Source organism: Bufo bufo, unplaced genomic scaffold (assembly GCF_905171765.1).
Source record: "Bufo bufo unplaced genomic scaffold, aBufBuf1.1, whole genome shotgun sequence".
Taxonomy (NCBI): Eukaryota; Metazoa; Chordata; class Amphibia; order Anura; family Bufonidae; genus Bufo; species Bufo bufo.
The window spans coordinates 23213-39742 of record NW_024400025.1 but is presented as its reverse complement, the minus strand read 5'-3'; the positions used below and the strand labels follow the sequence as shown (position 1 = coordinate 39742).

The following is a 16530-nucleotide window of genomic DNA, read 5'->3' as shown; positions in this document are numbered from 1 at the left end:
TATCTAGTGGTCACAACATAAACATCATTGTTGCGACGACTAGAGAAAGTTTTTATGACCATGCAAGAATAGCTTCAATGTTATTCCAGGATTGGCTCCTTTGTAGGAAACTTGGGAGAACTCCAAAAAACATCCTTACGCTTGGAGAGTGGTTCACACCCATATGGATACACATACACAAAAAGCCAAAGATTATTATTGAAATGTTGATGGCCGAAAAAAGCTTGCTCAGAGTGTTAGTTGTCATCACCCTCAGCGTTTTAAAGAAAAGGGCTACCAGGAGTGGGGTTTGAACCCACGCGGATATATATCCATTGGATCTTAAGTCCAACGCCTTAACCACTCGGCCATCCTGGTGAAAGTCTGTGAATGGGTCGCTTGCCATCAAAGGTAGCAGTTGTAACACCACAGCACTTTCTATAGGTTTAAACAATTTCTATCTTTATGAACTAACTTTAAAGCTTAATTATCTTTTCCTTAAATAGCAATTTTGACTCTAAAGCCAAGGAATTCATGTCTTGGTCATAACATAAAGTTCATTGTTGCGACAGGGGAAAGTTCTTGTGGCCATGCGCGTACAGCTTCAATGTTGCTCCAGGGTTGGCTCCTTTGCAGGAAATGTGACAGACCTCCGAAAGGTAAACCTCACACTTGGAGAGGTGTTCACACCCACATGGATACGCATCTAATGGTTTTATTTCCAAATCCTTAACCATTTTGTCACCCTGCTAAGAACCAATGAACAAATGGCTATCATTTGCTCTTCATGAACCCTAGGTTGGCATTTTGAGACTACATACACAAAAAGCTGAATTTTCATAATGAAATGTTGATGGCTAAAAATAAAACGCTTGCTCCGAGGGTCAACTGTTGTCACCTTCAGCGTTTCAACAGTTATAACAACAAAGCTCTTTATGTAGGTTTATACAATTTCTTTCTTCAATAACTGACTTTGAATCTTAATTTTCTTTGCTTTAAGTAGCAATTTGAGTTTAAAGCCCAGGAATTTAAGCAGTGTTGTTAACATAAAGTTCATTGTTGCGACAGGTGAAAGTTTTTGTGACTATGCAAAAATAGCTTTAATGTTATTCCAGGATTGGCTCCTTTGAAGGAAACTTGGCAGAATTTCAAATATAAGCCTCACGTTTGGAGAGGGGTTTACACCCAAATAGATACAAATCTTTTGGATTTTATTTCCAAAACCTTAACCACTTGGCCAGTGTGGTATGTACAAATGGCTTTGATTTGTTTTTGATTAACCCAAGGTTGACATTTTGAGACTGCATCCAGAAAAAGTCAAATTTTCATAATGCAATCTTGATTGCTGATAATGAAACGCTTGCTCCCAGGACCAACTGTACTTTCCTTCAGCGTTTTTAAAGAAAGGATATACCAGGAGTGGGGTTTGAACCCACGCGGATACATATCCATTGGATCTTAAGTCCAACGCCTTAACCACTCGGCCATCCTGGTGAAAGTCTATGAGCTTTTATTTCTTGCAATTAAAGGAAACAGTTATAACACCACAGTTCTTTACATAGGTTTATATAATTTCTATCTTTAAGAAATGACTTGGAAACTTAATTATCTTTGCCTTAAATGGCAATTGCGTGTGCAAAGCCAATGAATTTATCTAGTGGTCACAACATAAACATCATTGTTGCGACGACTAGAGAAAGTTTTTATGACCATGCAAGAATAGCTTCAATGTTATTCCAGGATTGGCTCCTTTGTAGGAAACTTGGGAGAACTCCAAAAAACATCCTTACGCTTGGAGAGTGGTTCACACCCATATGGATACACATACACAAAAAGCCAAAGATTATTATTGAAATGTTGATGGCCGAAAAAAGCTTGCTCAGAGTGTTAGTTGTCATCACCCTCAGCGTTTTAAAGAAAAGGGCTACCAGGAGTGGGGTTTGAACCCACGCGGATATATATCCATTGGATCTTAAGTCCAACGCCTTAACCACTCGGCCATCCTGGTGAAAGTCTGTGAATTGGTCGCTTGCCATCAAAGGTAGCAGTTGTAACACCACAGCACTTTCTATAGGTTTAAACAATTTCTATCTTTATGAACTAACTTTAAAGCTTAATTATCTTTTCCTTAAATAGCAATTTTGACTCTAAAGCCAAGGAATTCATGTCTTGGTCATAACATAAAGTTCATTGTTGCGACAGGGGAAAGTTCTTGTGGCCATGCGCGTACAGCTTCAATGTTGCTCCAGGGTTGGCTCCTTTGCAGGAAATGTGACAGACCTCCGAAAGGTAAACCTCACACTTGGAGAGGTGTTCACACCCACATGGATACGCATCTAATGGTTTTATTTCCAAATCCTTAACCATTTTGTCACCCTGCTAAGAACCAATGAACAAATGGCTATCATTTGCTCTTCATGAACCCTAGGTTGGCATTTTGAGACTACATACACAAAAAGCTGAATTTTCATAATGAAATGTTGATGGCTAAAAATAAAACGCTTGCTCCGAGGGTCAACTGTTGTCACCTTCAGCGTTTCAACAGTTATAACAACAAAGCTCTTTATGTAGGTTTATACAATTTCTTTCTTCAATAACTGACTTTGAATCTTAATTTTCTTTGCTTTAAGTAGCAATTTGAGTTTAAAGCCCAGGAATTTAAGCAGTGTTGTTAACATAAAGTTCATTGTTGCGACAGGTGAAAGTTTTTGTGACTATGCAAAAATAGCTTCAATGTTATTCCAGGATTGGCTCCTTTGAAGGAAACTTGGCAGAATTTCAAATATAAGCCTCACGTTTGGAGAGGGGTTTACACCCAAATAGATACAAATCTTTTGGATTTTATTTCCAAAACCTTAACCACTTGGCCAGTGTGGTATGTATAAATGGCTTTGATTTGTTTTTGATTAACCCAAGGTTGACATTTTGAGACTGCATCCAGAAAAAGTCAAATTTTCATAATGCAATCTTGATTGCTGATAATAAAACGCTTGCTCCCAGGACCAACTGTACTTTCCTTCAGCGTTTTTAAAGAAAGGATATACCAGGAGTGGGGTTTGAACCCACGCGGATACATATCCATTGGATCTTAAGTCCAACGCCTTAACCACTCGGCCATCCTGGTGAAAGTCTATGAGCTTTTATTTCTTGCAATTAAAGGAAACAGTTATAACACCACAGTTCTTTACATAGGTTTATATAATTTCTATCTTTAAGAAATGACTTGGAAACTTAATTATCTTTGCCTTAAATGGCAATTGCGTGTGCAAAGCCAATGAATTTATCTAGTGGTCACAACATAAACATCATTGTTGCGACGACTAGAGAAAGTTTTTATGACCATGCAAGAATAGCTTCAATGTTATTCCAGGATTGGCTTCTTTGTAGGAAACTTGGGAGAACTCCAAAAAACATCCTTACGCTTGGAGAGTGGTTCACACCCATATGGATACACATACACAAAAAGCCAAAGATTATTATTGAAATGTTGATGGCCGAAAAAAGCTTGCTCAGAGTGTTAGTTGTCATCACCCTCAGCGTTTTAAAGAAAAGGGCTACCAGGAGTGGGGTTTGAACCCACGCGGATATATATCCATTGGATCTTAAGTCCAACGCCTTAACCACTCGGCCATCCTGGTGAAAGTCTGTGAAAGGACGCTTGCCATCAAAGGTAGCAGTTGTAACACCACAGCACTTTCTATAGGTTTAAACAATTTCTATCCTTATGAACTAACTTTAAAGCTTAATTATCTTTTCCTTAAATAGCAATTTTGACTCTAAAGCCAAGGAATTCATGTCTTGGTCATAACATAAAGTTCATTGTTGCGACAGGGGAAAGTTCTTGTGGCCATGCGCGTACAGCTTCAATGTTGCTCCAGGGTTGGCTCCTTTGCAGGAAATGTGACAGACCTCCGAAAGGTAAACCTCACACTTGGAGAGGTGTTCACACCCACATGGATACACATCTAATGGTTTTATTTCCAAATCCTTAACCATTTTGTCACCCTGCTAAGAACCAATGAACAAATGGCTATCATTTGCTCTTCATGAACCCTAGGTTGGCATTTTGAGACTACATACACAAAAAGCTGAATTTTCATAATGAAATGTTGATGGCTAAAAATAAAACGCTTGCTCCGAGGGTCAACTGTTGTCACCTTCAGCGTTTCAACAGTTATAACAACAAAGCTCTTTATGTAGGTTTATACAATTTCTTTCTTCAATAACTGACTTTGAATCTTAATTTTCTTTGCTTTAAGTAGCAATTTGAGTTTAAAGCCCAGGAATTTAAGCAGTGTTGTTAACATAAAGTTCATTGTTGCGACAGGTGAAAGTTTTTGTGACTATGCAAAAATAGCTTTAATGTTATTCCAGGATTGGCTCCTTTGAAGGAAACTTGGCAGAATTTCAAATATAAGCCTCACGTTTGGAGAGGGGTTTACACCCAAATAGATACAAATCTTTTGGATTTTATTTCCAAAACCTTAACCACTTGGCCAGTGTGGTATGTACAAATGGCTTTGATTTGTTTTTGATTAACCCAAGGTTGACATTTTGAGACTGCATCCAGAAAAAGTCAAATTTTCATAATGCAATCTTGATTGCTGATAATGAAACGCTTGCTCCCAGGACCAACTGTACTTTCCTTCAGCGTTTTTAAAGAAAGGATATACCAGGAGTGGGGTTTGAACCCACGCGGATACATATCCATTGGATCTTAAGTCCAACGCCTTAACCACTCGGCCATCCTGGTGAAAGTCTATGAGCTTTTATTTCTTGCAATTAAAGGAAACAGTTATAACACCACAGTTCTTTACATAGGTTTATATAATTTCTATCTTTAAGAAATGACTTGGAAACTTAATTATCTTTGCCTTAAATGGCAATTGCGTGTGCAAAGCCAATGAATTTATCTAGTGGTCACAACATAAACATCATTGTTGCGACGACTAGAGAAAGTTTTTATGACCATGCAAGAATAGCTTCAATGTTATTCCAGGATTGGCTCCTTTGTAGGAAACTTGGGAGAACTCCAAAAAACATCCTTACGCTTGGAGAGTGGTTCACACCCATATGGATACACATACACAAAAAGCCAAAGATTATTATTGAAATGTTGATGGCCGAAAAAAGCTTGCTCAGAGTGTTAGTTGTCATCACCCTCAGCGTTTTAAAGAAAAGGGCTACCAGGAGTGGGGTTTGAACCCACGCGGATATATATCCATTGGATCTTAAGTCCAACGCCTTAACCACTCGGCCATCCTGGTGAAAGTCTGTGAATGGGTCGCTTGCCATCAAAGGTAGCAGTTGTAACACCACAGCACTTTCTATAGGTTTAAACAATTTCTATCTTTATGAACTAACTTTAAAGCTTAATTATCTTTTCCTTAAATAGCAATTTTGACTCTAAAGCCAAGGAATTCATGTCTTGGTCATAACATAAAGTTCATTGTTGCGACAGGGGAAAGTTCTTGTGGCCATGCGCGTACAGCTTCAATGTTGCTCCAGGGTTGGCTCCTTTGCAGGAAATGTGACAGACCTCCGAAAGGTAAACCTCACACTTGGAGAGGTGTTCACACCCACATGGATACGCATCTAATGGTTTTATTTCCAAATCCTTAACCATTTTGTCACCCTGCTAAGAACCAATGAACAAATGGCTATCATTTGCTCTTCATGAACCCTAGGTTGGCATTTTGAGACTACATACACAAAAAGCTGAATTTTCATAATGAAATGTTGATGGCTAAAAATAAAACGCTTGCTCCGAGGGTCAACTGTTGTCACCTTCAGCGTTTCAACAGTTATAACAACAAAGCTCTTTATGTAGGTTTATACAATTTCTTTCTTCAATAACTGACTTTGAATCTTAATTTTCTTTGCTTTAAGTAGCAATTTGAGTTTAAAGCCCAGGAATTTAAGCAGTGTTGTTAACATAAAGTTCATTGTTGCGACAGGTGAAAGTTTTTGTGACTATGCAAAAATAGCTTTAATGTTATTCCAGGATTGGCTCCTTTGAAGGAAACTTGGCAGAATTTCAAATATAAGCCTCACGTTTGGAGAGGGGTTTACACCCAAATAGATACAAATCTTTTGGATTTTATTTCCAAAACCTTAACCACTTGGCCAGTGTGATATGTACAAATGGCTTTGATTTGTTTTTGATTAACCCAAGGTTGACATTTTGAGACTGCATCCAGAAAAAGTCAAATTTTCATAATGCAATCTTGATTGCTGATAATGAAACGCTTGCTCCCAGGACCAACTGTACTTTCCTTCAGCGTTTTTAAAGAAAGGATATACCAGGAGTGGGGTTTGAACCCACGCGGATACATAACCATTGGATCTTAAGTCCAACGCCTTAACCACTCGGCCATCCTGGTGAAAGTCTATGAGCTTTTATTTCTTGCAATTAAAGGAAACAGTTATAACACCACAGTTCTTTACATAGGTTTATATAATTTCTATCTTTAAGAAATGACTTGGAAACGTAATTATCTTTGCCTTAAATGGCAATTGCGTGTGCAAAGCCAATGAATTTATCTAGTGGTCACAACATAAACATCATTGTTGCGACGACTAGAGAAAGTTTTTATGACCATGCAAGAATAGCTTCAATGTTATTCCAGGATTGGCTTTTTGTAGGAAACTTGGGAGAACTCCAAAAAACATCCTTACGCTTGGAGAGTGGTTCACACCCATATGGATACACATACACAAAAAGCCAAAGATTATTATTGAAATGTTGATGGCCGAAAAAAGCTTGCTCAGAGTGTTAGTTGTCATCACCCTCAGCGTTTTAAAGAAAAGGGCTACCAGGAGTGGGGTTTGAACCCACGCGGATATATATCCATTGGATCTTAAGTCCAACGCCTTAACCACTCGGCCATCCTGGTGAAAGTCTGTGGATGGGTCGCTTGCCATCAAAGGTAGCAGTTGTAACACCACAGCACTTTCTATAGGTTTAAACAATTTCTATCTTTATGAACTAACTTTAAAGCTTAATTATCTTTTCCTTAAATAGCAATTTTGACTCTAAAGCCAAGGAATTCATGTCTTGGTCATAACATAAAGTTCATTGTTGCGACAGGGGAAAGTTCTTGTGGCCATGCGCGTACAGCTTCAATGTTGCTCCAGGGTTGGCTCCTTTGCAGGAAATGTGACAGACCTCCGAAAGGTAAACCTCACACTTGGAGAGGTGTTCACACCCACATGGATACACATCTAATGGTTTTATTTCCAAATCCTTAACCATTTTGTCACCCTGCTAAGAACCAATGAACAAATGGCTATCATTTGCTCTTCATGAACCCTAGGTTGGCATTTTGAGACTACATACACAAAAAGCTGAATTTTCATAATGAAATGTTGATGGCTAAAAATAAAACGCTTGCTCCGAGGGTCAACTGTTGTCACCTTCAGCGTTTCAACAGTTATAACAACAAAGCTCTTTATGTAGGTTTATACAATTTCTTTCTTCAATAACTGACTTTGAATCTTAATTTTCTTTGCTTTAAGTAGCAATTTGAGTTTAAAGCCCAGGAATTTAAGCAGTGTTGTTAACATAAAGTTCATTGTTGCGACAGGTGAAAGTTTTTGTGACTATGCAAAAATAGCTTCAATGTTATTCCAGGATTGGCTCCTTTGAAGGAAACTTGGCAGAATTTCAAATATAAGCCTCACGTTTGGAGAGGGGTTTACACCCAAATAGATACAAATCTTTTGGATTTTATTTCCAAAACCTTAACCACTTGGCCAGTGTGGTATGTACAAATGGCTTTGATTTGTTTTTGATTAACCCAAGGTTGACATTTTGAGACTGCATCCAGAAAAAGTCAAATTTTCATAATGCAATATTGATTGCTGATAATGAAACGCTTGCTCCCAGGACCAACTGTACTTTCCTTCAGCGTTTTTAAAGAAAGGATATACCAGGAGTGGGGTTTGAACCCACGCGGATACATATCCATTGGATCTTAAGTCCAACGCCTTAACCACTCGGCCATCCTGGTGAAAGTCTATGAGCTTTTATTTCTTGCAATTAAAGGAAACAGTCATAACACCACAGTTCTTTACATAGGTTTATATAATTTCTATCTTTAAGAAATGACTTGGAAACGTAATTATCTTTGCCTTAAATGGCAATTGCGTGTGCAAAGCCAATGAATTTATCTAGTGGTCACAACATAAACATCATTGTTGCGACGACTAGAGAAAGTTTTTATGACCATGCAAGAATAGCTTCAATGTTATTCCAGGATTGGCTTCTTTGTAGGAAACTTGGGAGAACTCCAAAAAACATCCTTACGCTTGGAGAGTGGTTCACACCCATATGGATACACATACACAAAAAGCCAAAGATTATTATTGAAATGTTGATGGCCGAAAAAAGCTTGCTCAGAGTGTTAGTTGTCATCACCCTCAGCGTTTTAAAGAAAAGGGCTACCAGGAGTGGGGTTTGAACCCACGCGGATATATATCCATTGGATCTTAAGTCCAACGCCTTAACCACTCGGCCATCCTGGTGAAAGTCTGTGAATGGGTTGATTGCCATCAAAGGTAGCAGTTGTAACACCACAGCACTTTCTATAGGTTTAAACAATTTCTATCTTTATGAACTAACTTTAAAGATTAATTATCTTTTCCTTAAATTGCAATTTTGACTCTAAAGCCAAGGAATTCATGTCTTGGTCATAACATAAAGTTCATTGTTGCGACAGGGGAAAGTTCTTGTGGCCATGCGCGTACAGCTTCAATGTTGCTCCAGGGTTGGCTCCTTTGCAGGAAATGTGACAGACCTCCGAAAGGTAAACCTCACACTTGGAGAGGTGTTCACACCCACATGGATACGCATCTAATGGTTTTATTTCCAAATCCTTAACCATTTTGTCACCCTGCTAAGAACCAATGAACAAATGGCTATCATTTGCTCTTCATGAACCCTAGGTTGGCATTTTGAGACTACATACACAAAAAGCTGAATTTTCATAATGAAATGTTGATGGCTAAAAATAAAACGCTTGCTCCGAGGGTCAACTGTTGTCACCTTCAGCGTTTCAACAGTTATAACAACAAAGCTCTTTATGTAGGTTTATACAATTTCTTTCTTCAATAACTGACTTTGAATCTTAATTTTCTTTGCTTTAAGTAGCAATTTGAGTTTAAAGCCCAGGAATTTAAGCAGTGTTGTTAACATAAAGTTCATTGTTGCGACAGGTGAAAGTTTTTGTGACTATGCAAAAATAGCTTTAATGTTATTCCAGGATTGGCTCCTTTGAAGGAAACTTGGCAGAATTTCAAATATAAGCCTCACGTTTGGAGAGGGGTTTACACCCAAATAGATACAAATCTTTTGGATTTTATTTCCAAAACCTTAACCACTTGGCCAGTGTGGTATGTACAAATGGCTTTGATTTGTTTTTGATTAACCCAAGGTTGACATTTTGAGACTGCATCCAGAAAAAGTCAAATTTTCATAATGCAATCTTGATTGCTGATAATGAAACGCTTGCTCCCAGGACCAACTGTACTTTCCTTCAGCGTTTTTAAAGAAAGGATATACCAGGAGTGGGGTTTGAACCCACGCGGATACATATCCATTGGATCTTAAGTCCAACGCCTTAACCACTCAGCTATCCTGGTGAAAGTCTATGAGCTTTTATTTCTTGCAATTAAAGGAAACAGTTATAACACCACAGTTCTTTACATAGGTTTATATAATTTCTATCTTTAAGAAATGACTTGGAAACTTAATTATCTTTGCCTTAAATGGCAATTGCGTGTGCAAAGCCAATGAATTTATCTAGTGGTCACAACATAAACATCATTGTTGTGACGACTAGAGAAAGTTTTTATGACCATGCAAGAATAGCTTCAATGTTATTCCAGGATTGGCTCCTTTGTAGGAAACTTGGGAGAACTCCAAAAAACATCCTTACGCTTGGAGAGTGGTTCACACCCATATGGATACACATACACAAAAAGCCAAAGATTATTATTGAAATGTTGATGGCCGAAAAAAGCTTGCTCAGAGTGTTAGTTGTCATCACCCTCAGCGTTTTAAAGAAAAGGGCTACCAGGAGTGGGGTTTGAACCCACGCGGATATATATCCATTGGATCTTAAGTCCAACGCCTTAACCACTCGGCCATCCTGGTGAAAGTCTGTGAATGGGTCGCTTGCCATCAAAGGTAGCAGTTGTAACACCACAGCACTTTCTATAGGTTTAAACAATTTCTATCTTTATGAACTAACTTTAAAGCTTAATTATCTTTTCCTTAAATAGCAATTTTGACTCTAAAGCCAAGGAATTCATGTCTTGGTCATAACATAAAGTTCATTGTTGCGACAGGGGAAAGTTCTTGTGGCCATGCGCGTACAGCTTCAATGTTGCTCCAGGGTTGGCTCCTTTGCAGGAAATGTGACAGACCTCCGAAAGGTAAACCTCACACTTGGAGAGGTGTTCACACCCACATGGATACGCATCTAATGGTTTTATTTCCAAATCCTTAACCATTTTGTCACCCTGCTAAGAACCAATGAACAAATGGCTATCATTTGCTCTTCATGAACCCTAGGTTGGCATTTTGAGACTACATACACAAAAAGCTGAATTTTCATAATGAAATGTTGATGGCTAAAAATAAAACGCTTGCTCCGAGGGTCAACTGTTGTCACCTTCAGCGTTTCAACAGTTATAACAACAAAGCTCTTTATGTAGGTTTATACAATTTCTTTCTTCAATAACTGACTTTGAATCTTAATTTTCTTTGCTTTAAGTAGCAATTTGAGTTTAAAGCCCAGGAATTTAAGCAGTGTTGTTAACATAAAGTTCAATGTTGCGACAGGTGAAAGTTTTTGTGACTATGCAAAAATAGCTTTAATGTTATTCCAGGATTGGCTCCTTTGAAGGAAACTTGGCAGAATTTCAAATATAAGCCTCACGTTTGGAGAGGGGTTTACACCCAAATAGATACAAATCTTTTGGATTTTATTTCCAAAACCTTAACCACTTGGCCAGTGTGGTATGTACAAATGGCTTTGATTTGTTTTTGATTAACCCAAGGTTGACATTTTGAGACTGCATCCAGAAAAAGTCAAATTTTCATAATGCAATCTTGATTGCTGATAATGAAACGCTTGCTCCCAGGACCAACTGTACTTTCCTTCAGCGTTTTTAAAGAAAGGATATACCAGGAGTGGGGTTTGAACCCACGCGGATACATATCCATTGGATCTTAAGTCCAACGCCTTAACCACTCGGCCATCCTGGTGAAAGTCTATGAGCTTTTATTTCTTGCAATTAAAGGAAACAGTTATAACACCACAGTTCTTTACATAGGTTTATATAATTTCTATCTTTAAGAAATGACTTGGAAACTTAATTATCTTTGCCTTAAATGGCAATTGCGTGTGCAAAGCCAATGAATTTATCTAGTGGTCACAACATAAACATCATTGTTGCGACGACTAGAGAAAGTTTTTATGACCATGCAAGAATAGCTTCAATGTTATTCCAGGATTGGCTCCTTTGTAGGAAACTTGGGAGAACTCCAAAAAACATCCTTACGCTTGGAGAGTGGTTCACACCCATATGGATACACATACACAAAAAGCCAAAGATTATTATTGAAATGTTGATGGCCGAAAAAAGCTTGCTCAGAGTGTTAGTTGTCATCACCCTCAGCGTTTTAAAGAAAAGGGCTACCAGGAGTGGGGTTTGAACCCACGCGGATATATATCCATTGGATCTTAAGTCCAACGCCTTAACCACTCGGCCATCCTGGTGAAAGTCTGTGAATTGGTCGCTTGCCATCAAAGGTAGCAGTTGTAACACCACAGCACTTTCTATAGGTTTAAACAATTTCTATCTTTATGAACTAACTTTAAAGCTTAATTATCTTTTCCTTAAATAGCAATTTTGACTCTAAAGCCAAGGAATTCATGTCTTGGTCATAACATAAAGTTCATTGTTACGACAGGGGAAAGTTCTTGTGACCATGCGCGTACAGCTTCAATGTTGCTCCAGGGTTGGCTCCTTTGCAGGAAATGTGACAGACCTCCGAAAGGTAAACCTCACACTTGGAGAGGTGTTCACACCCACATGGATACGCATCTAATGGTTTTATTTCCAAATCCTTAACCATTTTGTCACCCTGCTAAGAACCAATGAACAAATGGCTACCATTTGCTCTTCATGAACCCTAGGTTGGCATTTTGAGACTACATACACAAAAAGCTGAATTTTCATAATGAAATGTTGATGGCTAAAAATAAAACGCTTGCTCCGAGGGTCAACTGTTGTCACCTTCAGCGTTTCAATAGTTATAACAACAAAGCTCTTTATGTAGGTTTATACAATTTCTTTCTTCAATAACTGACTTTGAATCTTAATTTTCTTTGCTTTAAGTAGCAATTTGAGTTTAAAGCCCAGGAATTTAAGCAGTGTTGTTAACATAAAGTTCATTGTTGCGACAGGTGAAAGTTTTTGTGACTATGCAAAAATAGCTTCAATGTTATTCCAGGATTGGCTCCTTTGAAGGAAACTTGGCAGAATTTCAAATATAAGCCTCACGTTTGGAGAGGGGTTTACACCCAAATAGATACAAATCTTTTGGATTTTATTTCCAAAACCTTAACCACTTGGCCAGTGTGGTATGTACAAATGGCTTTGATTTGTTTTTGATTAACCCAAGGTTGACATTTTGAGACTGCATCCAGAAAAAGCCAAAGATTATTATTGAAATGTTGATGGCCGAAAAAAAGCTTGCTCAGAGTGTTAGTTGTCATCACCCTCAGCGTTTTAAAGAAAAGGGCTACCAGGAGTGGGGTTTGAACCCACGCGGATATATATCCATTGGATCTTAAGTCCAACGCCTTAACCACTCGGCCATCCTGGTGAAAGTCTGTGACTGGACGCTTGCCATCAAAGGTAGCAGTTGTAACACCACAGCACTTTCTATAGGTTTAAACAATTTCTATCTTTATGAACTAACTTTAAAGCTTAATTATCTCTTCCTTAAATAGCAATTTTGACTCTAAAGCCAAGGAATTCATGTCTTGGTCATAACATAAAGTTCATTGTTGCGACAGAGGGAAAGTTCTTGTGACATGCGCGTACAGCTTCAATGTTGCTCAGGGTTGGCTCCTTGCAGGAAATGTGACAGACCTCCGAAAGGTAAACCTCACACTTGGAGAGGTGTTCACACCCACATGGATACGCATCTAATGGTTTTATTTCCAAATCCTTAACCATTTTGTCACCCTGCTAAGAACCAATGAACAAATGGCTATCATTTGCTCTTCATGAACCCTAGGTTGGCATTTTGAGACTACATACACAAAAAGCTGAATTTTCATAATGAAATGTTGATGGCTAAAAATAAAACGCTTGCTCCGAGGGTCAACTGTTGTCACCTTCAGCGTTTCAACAGTTATAACAACAAAGCTCTTTATGTAGGTTTATACAATTTCTTTCTTCAATAACTGACTTTGAATCTTAATTTTCTTTGCTTTAAGTAGCAATTTGAGTTTAAAGCCCAGGAATTTAAGCAGTGTTGTTAACATAAAGTTCATTGTTGCGACAGGTGAAAGTTTTTGTGACTATGCAAAAATAGCTTCAATGTTATTCCAGGATTGGCTCCTTTGAAGGAAACTTGGCAGAATTTCAAATATAAGCCTCACGTTTGGAGAGGGGTTTACACCCAAATAGATACAAATCTTTTGGATTTTATTTCCAAAACCTTAACCACTTGGCCAGTGTGGTATGTACAAATGGCTTTGATTTGTTTTTGATTAACCCAAGGTTGACATTTTGAGACTGCATCCAGAAAAAGTCAAATTTTCATAATGCAATCTTGATTGCTGATAATAAAACGCTTGCTCCCAGGACCAACTGTACTTTCCTTCAGCGTTTTTAAAGAAAGGATATACCAGGAGTGGGGTTTGAACCCACGCGGATACATATCCATTGGATCTTAAGTCCAACGCCTTAACCACTCGGCCATCCTGGTGAAAGTCTATGAGCTTTTATTTCTTGCAATTAAAGGAAACAGTTATAACACCACAGTTCTTTACATAGGTTTATATAATTTCTATCTTTAAGAAATGACTTGGAAACGTAATTATCTTTGCCTTAAATGGCAATTGCGTGTGCAAAGCCAATGAATTTATCTAGTGGTCACAACATAAACATCATTGTTGCGACGACTAGAGAAAGTTTTTATGACCATGCAAGAATAGCTTCAATGTTATTCCAGGATTGGCTTCTTTGTAGGAAACTTGGGAGAACTCCAAAAAACATCCTTACGCTTGGAGAGTGGTTCACACCCATATGGATACACATACACAAAAAGCCAAAGATTATTATTGAAATGTTGATGGCCGAAAAAAGCTTGCTCAGAGTGTTAGTTGTCATCACCCTCAGCGTTTTAAAGAAAAGGGCTACCAGGAGTGGGGTTTGAACCCACGCGGATATATATCCATTGGATCTTAAGTCCAACGCCTTAACCACTCGGCCATCCTGGTGAAAGTCTGTGAATTTGTAGCTTGCCATCAAAGGTAGCAGTTGTAACACCACAGCACTTTCTATAGGTTTAAACAATTTCTATCTTTATGAACTAACTTTAAAGCTTAATTATCTTTTCCTTAAATAGCAATTTTGACTCTAAAGCCAAGGAATTCATGTCTTGGTCATAACATAAAGTTCATTGTTGCGACAGGGGAAAGTTCTTGTGGCCATGCGCGTACAGCTTCAATGTTGCTCCAGGGTTGGCTCCTTTGCAGGAAATGTGACAGACCTCCGAAAGGTAAACCTCACACTTGGAGAGGTGTTCACACCCACATGGATACACATCTAATGGTTTTATTTCCAAATCCTTAACCATTTTGTCACCCTGCTAAGAACCAATGAACAAATGGCTATCATTTGCTCTTCATGAACCCTAGGTTGGCATTTTGAGACTACATACACAAAAAGCTGAATTTTCATAATGAAATGTTGATGGCTAAAAATAAAACGCTTGCTCCGAGGGTCAACTGTTGTCACCTTCAGCGTTTCAATAGTTATAACAACAAAGCTCTTTATGTAGGTTTATACAATTTCTTTCTTCAATAACTGACTTTGAATCTTAATTTTCTTTGCTTTAAGTAGCAATTTGAGTTTAAAGCCCAGGAATTTAAGCAGTGTTGTTAACATAAAGTTCATTGTTGCGACAGGTGAAAGTTTTTGTGACTATGCAAAAATAGCTTCAATGTTATTCCAGGATTGGCTCCTTTGAAGGAAACTTGGCAGAATTTCAAATATAAGCCTCACGTTTGGAGAGGGGTTTACACCCAAATAGATACAAATCTTTTGGATTTTATTTCCAAAACCTTAACCACTTGGCCAGTGTGGTATGTACAAATGGCTTTGATTTGTTTTTGATTAACCCAAGGTTGACATTTTGAGACTGCATCCAGAAAAAGTCAAATTTTCATAATGCAATCTTGATTGCTGATAATGAAACGCTTGCTCCCAGGACCAACTGTACTTTCCTTCAGCGTTTTTAAAGAAAGGATATACCAGGAGTGGGGTTTGAACCCACGCGGATACATATCCATTGGATCTTAAGTCCAACGCCTTAACCACTCGGCCATCCTGGTGAAAGTCTATGAGCTTTTATTTCTTGCAATTAAAGGAAACAGTTATAACACCACAGTTCTTTACATAGGTTTATATAATTTCTATCTTTAAGAAATGACTTGGAAACTTAATTATCTTTGCCTTAAATGGCAATTGCGTGTGCAAAGCCAATGAATTTATCTAGTGGTCACAACATAAACATCATTGTTGCGACGACTAGAGAAAGTTTTTATGACCATGCAAGAATAGCTTCAATGTTATTCCAGGATTGGCTCCTTTGTAGGAAACTTGGGAGAACTCCAAAAAACATCCTTACGCTTGGAGAGTGGTTCACACCCATATGGATACACATACACAAAAAGCCAAAGATTATTATTGAAATGTTGATGGCCGAAAAAAGCTTGCTCAGAGTGTTAGTTGTCATCACCCTCAGCGTTTTAAAGAAAAGGGCTACCAGGAGTGGGGTTTGAACCCACGCGGATATATATCCATTGGATCTTAAGTCCAACGCCTTAACCACTCGGCCATCCTGGTGAAAGTCTGTGAATGGGTCGCTTGCCATCAAAGGTAGCAGTTGTAACACCACAGCACTTTCTATAGGTTTAAACAATTTCTATCTTTATGAACTAACTTTAAAGCTTAATTATCTTTTCCTTAAATAGCAATTTTGACTCTAAAGCCAAGGAATTCATGTCTTGGTCATAACATAAAGTTCATTGTTGCGACAGGGGAAAGTTCTTGTGACCATGCGCGTACAGCTTCAATGTTGCTCCAGGGTTGGCTCCTTTGCAGGAAATGTGACAGACCTCCGAAAGGTAAACCTCACACTTGGAGAGGTGTTCACACCCACATGGATACGCATCTAATGGTTTTATTTCCAAATCCTTAACCATTTTGTCACCCTGCTAAGAACCAATGAACAAATGGCTA

The 16530-nt window shown here is 38.3% G+C and overlaps 18 non-coding genes across 18 annotated transcripts; all 18 read right to left on the bottom strand.

Moving 5' to 3' along the window:
• Positions 1-274: 274 nt before the first annotated feature.
• TRNAL-UAA lies at positions 275-357 on the bottom strand. The gene has a single exon. It is a non-coding gene; the product is annotated as a tRNA-Leu (tRNA).
• A 1033-nt stretch (positions 358-1390) lies between these two features.
• Positions 1391-1473, bottom strand: TRNAL-UAA. Its single transcript has one exon. It is a non-coding gene; the product is annotated as a tRNA-Leu (tRNA).
• A 431-nt stretch (positions 1474-1904) lies between these two features.
• Positions 1905-1987, bottom strand: TRNAL-UAA. The gene has a single exon. It is a non-coding gene; the product is annotated as a tRNA-Leu (tRNA).
• Positions 1988-3020: 1033 nt separating this feature from the next.
• Positions 3021-3103, bottom strand: TRNAL-UAA. Its single transcript has one exon. It is a non-coding gene; the product is annotated as a tRNA-Leu (tRNA).
• Positions 3104-3534: 431 nt separating this feature from the next.
• Positions 3535-3617, bottom strand: TRNAL-UAA. The gene has a single exon. It is a non-coding gene; the product is annotated as a tRNA-Leu (tRNA).
• A 1032-nt stretch (positions 3618-4649) lies between these two features.
• TRNAL-UAA lies at positions 4650-4732 on the bottom strand. Its single transcript has one exon. It is a non-coding gene; the product is annotated as a tRNA-Leu (tRNA).
• Positions 4733-5163: 431 nt separating this feature from the next.
• Positions 5164-5246, bottom strand: TRNAL-UAA. Its single transcript has one exon. It is a non-coding gene; the product is annotated as a tRNA-Leu (tRNA).
• Positions 5247-6792: 1546 nt separating this feature from the next.
• On the bottom strand, positions 6793-6875 carry TRNAL-UAA. The gene has a single exon. It is a non-coding gene; the product is annotated as a tRNA-Leu (tRNA).
• Positions 6876-7908: 1033 nt separating this feature from the next.
• TRNAL-UAA lies at positions 7909-7991 on the bottom strand. The gene has a single exon. It is a non-coding gene; the product is annotated as a tRNA-Leu (tRNA).
• A 431-nt stretch (positions 7992-8422) lies between these two features.
• TRNAL-UAA lies at positions 8423-8505 on the bottom strand. Its single transcript has one exon. It is a non-coding gene; the product is annotated as a tRNA-Leu (tRNA).
• A 1547-nt stretch (positions 8506-10052) lies between these two features.
• TRNAL-UAA lies at positions 10053-10135 on the bottom strand. The gene has a single exon. It is a non-coding gene; the product is annotated as a tRNA-Leu (tRNA).
• Positions 10136-11168: 1033 nt separating this feature from the next.
• Positions 11169-11251, bottom strand: TRNAL-UAA. Its single transcript has one exon. It is a non-coding gene; the product is annotated as a tRNA-Leu (tRNA).
• A 431-nt stretch (positions 11252-11682) lies between these two features.
• Positions 11683-11765, bottom strand: TRNAL-UAA. Its single transcript has one exon. It is a non-coding gene; the product is annotated as a tRNA-Leu (tRNA).
• A 1029-nt stretch (positions 11766-12794) lies between these two features.
• TRNAL-UAA lies at positions 12795-12877 on the bottom strand. Its single transcript has one exon. It is a non-coding gene; the product is annotated as a tRNA-Leu (tRNA).
• Positions 12878-13907: 1030 nt separating this feature from the next.
• On the bottom strand, positions 13908-13990 carry TRNAL-UAA. Its single transcript has one exon. It is a non-coding gene; the product is annotated as a tRNA-Leu (tRNA).
• Positions 13991-14421: 431 nt separating this feature from the next.
• TRNAL-UAA lies at positions 14422-14504 on the bottom strand. The gene has a single exon. It is a non-coding gene; the product is annotated as a tRNA-Leu (tRNA).
• Positions 14505-15537: 1033 nt separating this feature from the next.
• Positions 15538-15620, bottom strand: TRNAL-UAA. Its single transcript has one exon. It is a non-coding gene; the product is annotated as a tRNA-Leu (tRNA).
• Positions 15621-16051: 431 nt separating this feature from the next.
• On the bottom strand, positions 16052-16134 carry TRNAL-UAA. Its single transcript has one exon. It is a non-coding gene; the product is annotated as a tRNA-Leu (tRNA).
• Positions 16135-16530: the final 396 nt, after the last annotated feature.